Below are 9,475 nucleotides of genomic sequence, written 5' to 3' on the forward strand. Positions count from 1 at the left end.
CCAGGCAAGCGAGGGGGCGGAGGGCCACGGGGGAGCACAAGGGATGGAGAAGGTGGAGGAGTGGCACAGTCCTTCCCCAGAGACGCGGAACTGGAATCAGGGCTGCAGGGATGGGAGAGGGCTGGAGGGGCCCTTGGAACTAGGCCCGTCTCCCTAGGGCTTGGCTGTTTGGGGGTCCCGGGGACTTTTTTCACTCAGCCGTGGGCAGGAAGCCCCAAGTCTGGGGGAGCTAGTGCTGCGGCCAGCCCTCTAACAATGGAGGAGGATCTGTGGGAAAGGGCCCAGCCTCCCCGTCTTGGCAGGATGGATCTGGGGCACAATCCACAGGGTTCCTCCTGGGGTCCCTGTGGGCTGAGCCTGGCGGCCCGCAGCAGTCCCAGCTCAGTGGCATACCTTTTATTACTTTTCCTCCTTTTCTGTCTCTCTGTGCTCACGCCCACACTCCAGCTTTCTGGGGTCACCTCTCGAATAGTTATAGGCACGGAGTCCTTGTCTCAGGCTCAGCTCTGAGGAAGCTTCTAATGACCCCTGAACGTAGAACCTGGAAGAGGGGGCGGTAACAGTCAACCTCCCTGCCGGCAGAGCAGCTCGGCCAGCACAGCGCCAGTCGGGTGAGCACCGCTCCTGTCCTCAGTGGCAGAGGCACATGCTACCCAGCGCCTCTGAGGGTCCTGGGTCCCAGCCCCAGCTGGCCACAGAGGAGGGTTCAGACCCAGTCTTCCTAACTCCAGGGTTCAAGCGGCCCAGGCCCTGGGTAAATCAGACCCACCGTCCTGAATGGGCGTGTGAATGGAGTTAGCCATTCCTTCCCTCCTCCGCTCGTTCGTTCACCCGACCTCGTCAACATTTAGGAAGCCTGACATAACTCTCTCCCGCAAGGCCCCTTAGCTTTCAGGGCGCCTTTATCTCTGTGCTGCTCTGTGATTGCCTGTGTACAATTTATGCAGTTGTCAACATCATTTTCTAAATCCCCCGTATATGTTTCTATGATCCTCTCCATTCAAACGGGAAGGTCTTTCTTTACATGTAATTCCTGATAAGTCCTGCATAATTCTCTACCTTGATAAACGTTGAAATAACTATACATCAGTCTGTCTGTACTTTCCTCTCTATTTTCTATACCTCACTCTATAAATGTTTAACTCTCTTTAAACATAATTCATTTTTTTCTAAATTATGACTCTTTAAAAAAAATCTCTTGTCCCTCTTTCTGAAAGTGCCCAGGGAGGAATCTTTCTGTTCACCGGTTCCGCTGAGCAGCGTGTGCGCGTGCCCGACGTGTCCTGTGGGAGGGACTGCGTAGACGCGAGCCGCCCGCTCCAGGCCCTCGGCCTGCCTTCCAGGGGCCTCTCAGCCCGAGGAGTTGCCAGTCTTTCTGCAGCCCCAGGCCCAGGTTTGACGGTGGAAGTGTGAATACGGCCGGAATGGCTGATTTTCGTGGGTGTTTTCATTCCAGGCACTGCCGGGGTGATGAGCGCGGCCTGCTGCGGGCGGGGCTTCCACGGCTTTAGCGCTGGAAGTGACACGTTCCGGAGCCCTCTGGGTCTGAGGCAAACCGGGACAGCTGTCACCGCGGTCCCCAGCCAACACCCCGTTCACCGGTGCACACGGAGTCCCTGCTCCCGTTCCATCCATAACTGGCCGTCTGGTAAGGGAGCCGAGTCACTGTGCACACACGTCAACGCACCGGCATACCCACTGTTGTGGGCTGAAGGGTTGGATTGTGTCCCTCAAGTTCATATGTTGGTGTCCTAACGCCCAGGACCTCAGAATGTGATCTTACTCGGAAATGGGTCATTGCAGACGTATTTTGTTAAGGTGAGCTGGGGGCTAATCCAATATGACAACACACTGGGAGAACCCCGTGTTCGCACGGAGGTGGAGAAGGGGCACCCCCTACAAGCTAAGGAACGCTAAAGATGGCCAGCGAGCGAGCTACAGAAGTCAGGAGGGAGGCGAGGAATCGGTACGCCCCTGCCGCCCCCGGGTCTCAGGCCTCTGGCCTCCAAAGGGTGGGGCGCTAAATTTCTATTGTTTAAGCCCCAGTGTGTGGCTCTTGTTACAGCAGCCCTAGCAAACTAATGTACCCACTTTCTAAAAATCCTTTGGTTTCTCTCTCTCAGAGAGTTAACCCTTTGAAAATTCCCAGAAAAAATGTAAAATCCGAAGAGTCCTGGGAGATGAGAGTAAGACCTTTTCATATGCTTTCAGCTGTAAAATTGCACCCTCCTTGTTAAAGCAAGTAAAACTGTCACAGATCCAACTGCAGCCGTTCTGCGGGAAATCTTTTCCAGGACCTGGAAACACCGACGTAGGGACGGGCTGTGAGCAGGAATGGGGCAGAGGCAGCAGAAGTGAAGCCAGAGGCAGCAGCCTCTCTGCTCCTGACACCCTCTGTCTCCCAAGCAGCTCACAAAGAAAGCACTTTTGCCTGTTCTCCACAGCCCACCAATGTGCGGAGTCAGCTGATCCCAGTTCATGGGTTGACCTTGGGGGAACTGCTCGGCTGGGGGGCGGGCTTGGCCAAGGCACTGTAGAAAGGGCAAAAGGCAAGAAGAAGCAGAGCAAGTGGCCAGAGCACAACTGTGAGGCTCACCCATGGTGTTGTGGTTTGTTTTGTTTGTGTTGCTGTTGAAATTCCAAGAACCTTCAGTTGCAACTGCTAAGCTCACCTGAGGTCCCTTTGCCCTGACCTGACCCCAGGCAGTCACCTGGGCCCCAAAGTTAAGCTGGCTAAAGGTCAGCAGGACTCTCACCTATTCTTCTGTGCCAGGAAAATGCCTTTTCTTTTTTCTTTTCTGGTGTGGGGGGCTGGTTTTCTGGTTTGAGCCTCGCTGACCTTCTCTGCCTTCTCCCTGCTCTGTTGTTTTTTTTTTTCAGAGGAAACAGTTCAGAGCTTTACTGAATTTACCCATGAAGACTCAACCAATAAATTCCTAACTCAAAAGATTAAAGACATTTATGTACAACGTACAAAAAGAAAAGCCTTCCTTACATCAGAGTCCTGGTGTTTGTATAGCTTAACCAAACAGAGAATAATGTTTGAAAGACAGGGACTGACACAGACATTTCTTGTTTTCTAAAACTGGGCTCAATTACTCAAAAACTGTTGCCTGCTTTGTTGTTTTTAAATGCTTTTATCTTTTTCTGATTTATGGCAGTTCCCTGCAGAGAAATGGAGTTCTCCTTACCCACCTGAGGCAGGTGTGCCCCTTTAAGCACAATCCCCAGGAGCTGGGGTGCGTCCGTCCACTGCGCTCACTTGGAGCCGGAAGTGCTCTTCAGCCTTCTTCTCTGTGACTGAGTCAGCGGGTCTATTTCATCATAAATACTCAATTCTACGTGACAACCAAGGACAGAAAGAAAGAAAGGGAAATTTGGTGGAAGATGACCAGGATCTGAGTTCAGAGAAAAGGGAAAGAAGTTAATATTTTAGAATATCCATTTGGGGCCCAGCACGGGGGAGACATCTTCCAATAGTTTTCTTGTGTGGTTCTTGGAAAAATTAAGTGTGACATTGGATACGTTACTGAATCTCTTTTTTAAAAATCATCTGCAAAAGGTCGATGCATTAAAAAGAAACTAGCCGCCTCACATAACATCTTTTTATATTTATTGATTGTGATGTTTTCCATGACTTGCAATTTGACATATTTCTTTGAAATTCCTCCATCCCATCACTTGGAAGATCCTTTGAATTTTGTTGAATTGATACATAAAAGCCTGACTAAATTAAAAAAGAAAAAAGGTGTGATTGGTGAAGCATTGTGGTATGAGGAAGAGAAATGCTGTCTTTTTAGTTTTATCTTTTTAAGAAATCAGCAAATCATCTGTATCATTTTACGTAATTTAAATGCTTTATAAACATGCAAACCGGAAATACAATAAAACATCCTGTAGATAGTAGCATGCAGACTTTGGTTGAGAATCAAGGCAGCAAAGTGCTCTGAAGATGTTGCTTATGATCTGATGCCAAAGAGACTGCCGGGGATGCTGCGGGAATCATAAGGTACGGTGGGTGTCATCTTCTACTCGACAGTGTTCTTTAGCCGTTTTCTAGGTGAGCGTTTTGAAGTGAGACTGCCTCAGGGAAGAAGCTGCTTGGCATTACCAAGTTTGAGGAATGGAATACTTGGTCTTGGCAAAGTTGACCAACTCCAACAGCCACCGTTGACAAGCCTGTGTTTTCAGGTTATGATTATTAACTGCTCTGGAGTTTCTAAGGTCGAGCATCTCTTCTGCATTGGGGGATCTCTCAAGAACCTCTGCTCTTTATCCACATTAGACATAGAAAATGATATGTGGAAACTTTGTCGTACTCCACTAAGCAGCAGCAACAGGCCTAGAAGATGATAGATGGATTGAAAGCACTGGTCCTTTAATAATTTGGGAGTCAGTGGGGGGAGTAAGTGGTGTGATCACTCTAGTCTTTGTAGATGAGCGAACAGATAGGGTGCTGCATCCTGCAGGATGTGACAGTAGCGGGCATGGCGCATCCTGCCAGCCGTCCTCCAGCTCTGGATCACCCAACTCAAGGAATCCAAAGAGATGCAGATAGCATCTAAGAGGCAAATCTTGCCATGGTTTCGTTTCTTCATTAGTTCCTGCAGAGCGGGGCTGGGGGCTGTTTGACTTGCTTTGTGTCTGCTTCTTTGGGTAGCTCTTGTCTGTCTGTGGTGTTAGAGAAATCCTGTGTGAAGAGATGGATCACACAAGAAGCATGTCCTTGGGACTTGACATGTACCTGCCCCTCCCTGATGCAAACACCTAATCTTAGAAGTCCCTTCGTTAAAAGGAGAGGGGGCTGCTTAGGAGAAGTGTTAGTAAGACCAAGCGTTTGCACCACTGTGCAGACTTGGCTGAGCCCATGGACGAGCTTTCAGTCAAGGGACTAAGCTTGGAACTCGGCTGACAGACTGGTGTGGAAACCTTTTCAGGACTCCTCAAAGATGCCTTTAACATCTTGACTCTTGGGGCCAGCCCCGTGGCTGAGTGGTTAAGTTCACATACTCCACCTCAGCAGCCTGGGGTTCACTGGTTCCAATCCTGGGTGCTGACCTACACATGACTCATTATGTCATTCTCTGGTGGCAACCCACATAGGAGTACTAGAATGACTCACAACTAGGGTAACAACTATGTACCTGTGCTTTGGGGACATAGGAGTACTAGAATGACTCACAACTAGGGTAACAACTATGTACCTGTGCTTTGGGGACATAGGAGTACTAGAATGACTCACAACTAGGGTAACAACTATGTACCTGTGCTTTGGGGAGGAAAAAAAAGAAAAGAGGAAGATTGGCAACAGATGTTAGCTCAGGGCCAATCTCCCTCACCAAAAAGCATTAAAAAAAAAAAGATCTTGAGTTTTCTGTGAGTGGAACCGACAAAGACATCTTGGTAGACCAAAGGTTCCACCTTTCGCCATACAGCTAAGTTGGATGAGAACTTAGATATCAGCAGTTCTCGAACTCTAATCTTGGAGACTCTCTACATTCTTAAAAGTTATTAAAGACCCCAAGATCTTTTATTTATGTGGGCCACATCTATTGAAATTGGGAAAATATAAAAATATTTATTGATTGATTAGTCTTGAAATAACAATAATAAACTCATTAAATGTTAACATGAGTAACATATTTTCAGTAAAAATAAATTTTCCTGAACAAAAACACTTAAGGAGAAGAATGGCATTTTTTACATTTTTGCAGACCTCCTTGATGTCTGGCTTAATAAAGACACCTTAATGCTCGTGTCTGCCTCTGCAGTCTGTCGTGTGGTGTTATTTGGGTTGAAGTAAATGAAGAAAAGTTGCTCTTCTACAGATTGTTGTTGGGGAAGGAAGGGGTGTTTCAACAGCCTTTTCAGATAATTGTGGATATTCTTTTCTGATGCTACACCAAAGCCCAATAAATGGTAGTTTCTTAGAGGATAGTTGCCGAAAACCTGTCATATTTTTATGCTTATAAAATGCTTATAAAATTCCCTTGTTAGATAAGGGAGGGTTTATTCCGTTGTGATCCTTCCTAAGGGCAGGGCTAGGCAGCCTGGAGCTGTGAAGATCTCTCTACCACTGCTTGGCTCAGTTTCTCTTTCTACCACACAAAACTTGAACTCTGCTTGGTGCTTTATTTACTAAAATGAGACATGGAATCAGATGGGAAAGAGCCCAAGTTCGTTAGCCTTCTCACCTCATTTACCCAACAGTTTATAAAATGTCAGGGCAAAGTCTGTCAGAAGTTGACCCAGTACCTGTGCCAGTTTTCGTAATTCAGAAAGAGTTTATCGAGGCTCAGCATGGACAGAATGAAGAATCAGTCCCTCGTTATACAAAATAAAATGTTCGCTGGGCAACAATGGAGCAAATGAATAGTGCCCAGAAGACATTAAAGGTAAATATAATTGTACTGTAAACACAGTGCCTTTAATATGAGCTTGCTTTGTGTGAGACAGCTGCTCTCTGAGCAGCTGCCGGGGACTCATGTACAGTGGTCTGCAGCTTTGGCCCAGCCCCGGCCCCACACAATGGGCCCAGCACTATACGCCCGTTCCTCTCATCTTTGGACTATTGTTTCTCAACTTTTGTGACTGTGTGTAGACGTGTGTGCTCACAGCGCACAGGGCTCAATTACCAACCCCACTATTGAGATTTGTCTGAAGTAGCGTCATGAAGCTAAAGAGAACCAAATTCATGGGCGGTCCATCCATCCTGCCTCGGAACACTGGTGTCTCATCGCATGCATCTGTGTGCCATGAAACCAGCAAACCTCCGTCTGCTCAGGCTCCTGTTGGCTTCATCTCACGTCTTCATCGACGTAGGAAGTTCCGTATGGAGTTACTACTCATTGAAAGGACTTGGCAAGTTACTTTTCCAGTTCTTTTCTCGCCTAGAGTGTCTGTACCCCCGTCAACATTTAGCAGAACGCTAACAGTGCTTTTCCAATGGTCTTGAGCAATCTGGCTGTGGGGCATCTTTTTTTCCCAAAGACCCCGGAAGCTACACTTCAGATTTTCATTGTGAAACACTTTTTCTTGTTCTAGTTTGTTTCCAGGAACTAGGTCTGTCTGTTCATGTGGTTTGTTTCCGGGGAAGCAGGCTTGCACTGCTCAGTAGATCAACCTCCCAGCAGTGATGTTTTCAGAAAATGACTAATAAATCCCTGAACAGCTTATTAGTTCTTTGCGACCACAGAACTAGTGCGTATTTGTAGGAGACACATTTACCTCAAAATACAGTGAACACAAGTCCATTTACTTTGGGTTCAGGCCACGAAATTAATCTGAGTTATTTGCAGGTGAAATAACTTCAAGTTCAGACCAATGAAGATCTATTTTAAGTACTTTTGTTCTTTGAATTGTAGAAATGTTACTTACTGCTGCTTTGCTTAGAAACTTTAAATGTGGGGAGGCCGCTTAGCCAGCAGAAGTCCCTGCAGGAAGGGAAACATCTCCATCTTGGACAGGGCCAAATGCTGAAACACAGGGGTTGACCCTTACAGGTTGGAGTTCACTGTCCATCATGTGCTGGGGTCCATGTGTCTGCTGTCGTTGGGGAAATGATCCCTATTGGTAATTAACATCCCCTCCTCAACAGATATTTCCAGGAAAAACAGCTAGTATTGAGCAATGGAGGCTGGCGTAAATCTGAAAATTTGTTTTTGCTGTGCTTTTCTGAGAAGAGCCAAATTGTCGATAGAATTGTCCCCAGAGAGCACTAATCAATATGTCCTCCAAAGGAAGGACAATCCTGATCAGAAGGTGAGGGCAGGGCAGGTCGGAGCTGGAGAGATGCTTTTGCAGGAGATCCTGGGAGCGTGGAGGGGTGGTCTCAGGTCTCATTCAGGCCATTTGCTTGTTATCTAGAGATGCGTCATTTTAATTTGTTAATGAGCAACAGTGAGCTTCTTCCCTGGCTTAAGAGAGCCTGTCAGGGGCTGGCCTGGTGGCTCAGTGATTAAGTTCACACATTCCGCTTTGGCAGCCCAGGGTCTACCGGTTCGGATCCTGGGTGTGGACCTATTTACCACTTATCAAGCCATGCTGTGGCAGGCGTCCCACATATAAAATAGAGGAAGATGGACATGGATGTTAGCTAAGGGCCAATCTTCCTCAGCAAAAAGAAGAGGAGTGGAGGCAGATGTTAGCTCAGGGCTAATCTTCCTCAAAATAAAAGAGATCCTGTCAAAAAGACTCCTGACTTAAACTTGCATCTTGTGGGAAGGAGGTGGGGGCGAGAAGATCGAGGAAAGATTCTTTCCCTGGGAGGATTCTTTCCTTGGGAAGAGGGAACTTCTAAGTTGAGTCCCAAAGAATGAATGTTGGTTAGCACTTTATGCAGAGCCCGAGGTTTGGTTTCCCTAGAACTAAACTCTAGAACATGGAAATGAGGGCAAGATGTTTATTTGAGAGGTGATCCTGGGAAGTACCAGGAAGGGTAGGGAAATGAGACAGGGAAGGGAAGGGAAGGCAGCCCACGGGGGGTTTGTCATCACCAGCTCGTGACGCACTGGATAACCTGGGCTCCCATCCTGCGGAGGGCCTCAGAGTAGTCCCACCTGGGGAGCTGCAGTTGTGGTCTCCATCCTCCAACAGCCATTGGTCATGCCTGAGACTGATCCTGAGGTGCTGACTTCCTGGAACTCAGACTGCTCCGTGGGGGGCCTGAGATCTGAGACCCCGAGTCTCCCAGGTTGTTGGAGTTGGAAGATGTTGCACAAGCATGCAAGAAGGGATACTCGCTGGCCCTGGCACATCCCAGAGGGACTCAGAGGATGCCTTCCGCAGAGCATCCCTGGCAAAGGGGGCAGTTCAGAGAGCACGGGCTTAAGGGACTCAGACGGTTCGCTGGGATGACAACAACAAAGCTGGATGATACCTGATCTGGAGAGCAGAGCGCCACTCTCATCTTCCTGAACTCAGTCTTCCACCGACAGCTCTCCTGGGCTGCTGGGGAAAGCTCTGTGACTGGTTTCAGGTGAGAACTCAGTCTAGTATTTCTTTAGCGTCCCCCATCCGTGCACGCGCACCTGGCTCAGGGTTTATATGTGTCTTTATCTGTCAAAACCCTGGGAAAAGTGATGGCATTTTAGGAGCAACAGGGACTTGGCTTAAAAACCAGCAGTCTTTTGGTCTAGAGCAAAACAGTACTCTGGTTTCAGATGAAGGGTTGGCATCCTGACCACTCGGTGCTCCTGTGCACTAGATTTTCATGGGCAGAACTCCATGTGCAGGTCAGCCCACTGGCCTCCAACCTGCCCCTCAAATGCACCAAGTGGAGGTTCACCACAGGGCCTTTGCACCTACTGTTCCTTCCTCTGGAGCATCCTGTCCCAGGTCATCCCCTGATGGCTCCTGCTTTCAGAGTGCGGCCCCAGTGCCTTCTGCTCAGACCGGACTCCTCCGACCTGCTGACCTGCAGCAGCCTTTGTCCCCTCTCTGGGTTTGATTTTCCCCATAGCATGATCACTCTCTA

The 9,475-nt window shown here is 48.2% G+C and overlaps 1 long non-coding RNA gene across 1 annotated transcript; it reads left to right on the forward strand.

Annotated features, from left to right (window-relative positions):
- Positions 1-502: 502 nt before the first annotated feature.
- On the forward strand, positions 503-5,763 carry LOC139078076 (uncharacterized). Its single transcript, XR_011530823.1, has 3 exons — positions 503-611; positions 1,457-1,648; positions 3,162-5,763. It is a non-coding gene; the product is annotated as an uncharacterized lncRNA (long non-coding RNA).
- Positions 5,764-9,475: the final 3,712 nt, after the last annotated feature.

Source organism: Equus przewalskii, chromosome 21 (genome assembly GCF_037783145.1).
Source record: "Equus przewalskii isolate Varuska chromosome 21, EquPr2, whole genome shotgun sequence".
Classification (NCBI taxonomy): Eukaryota; Metazoa; Chordata; class Mammalia; order Perissodactyla; family Equidae; genus Equus; species Equus przewalskii.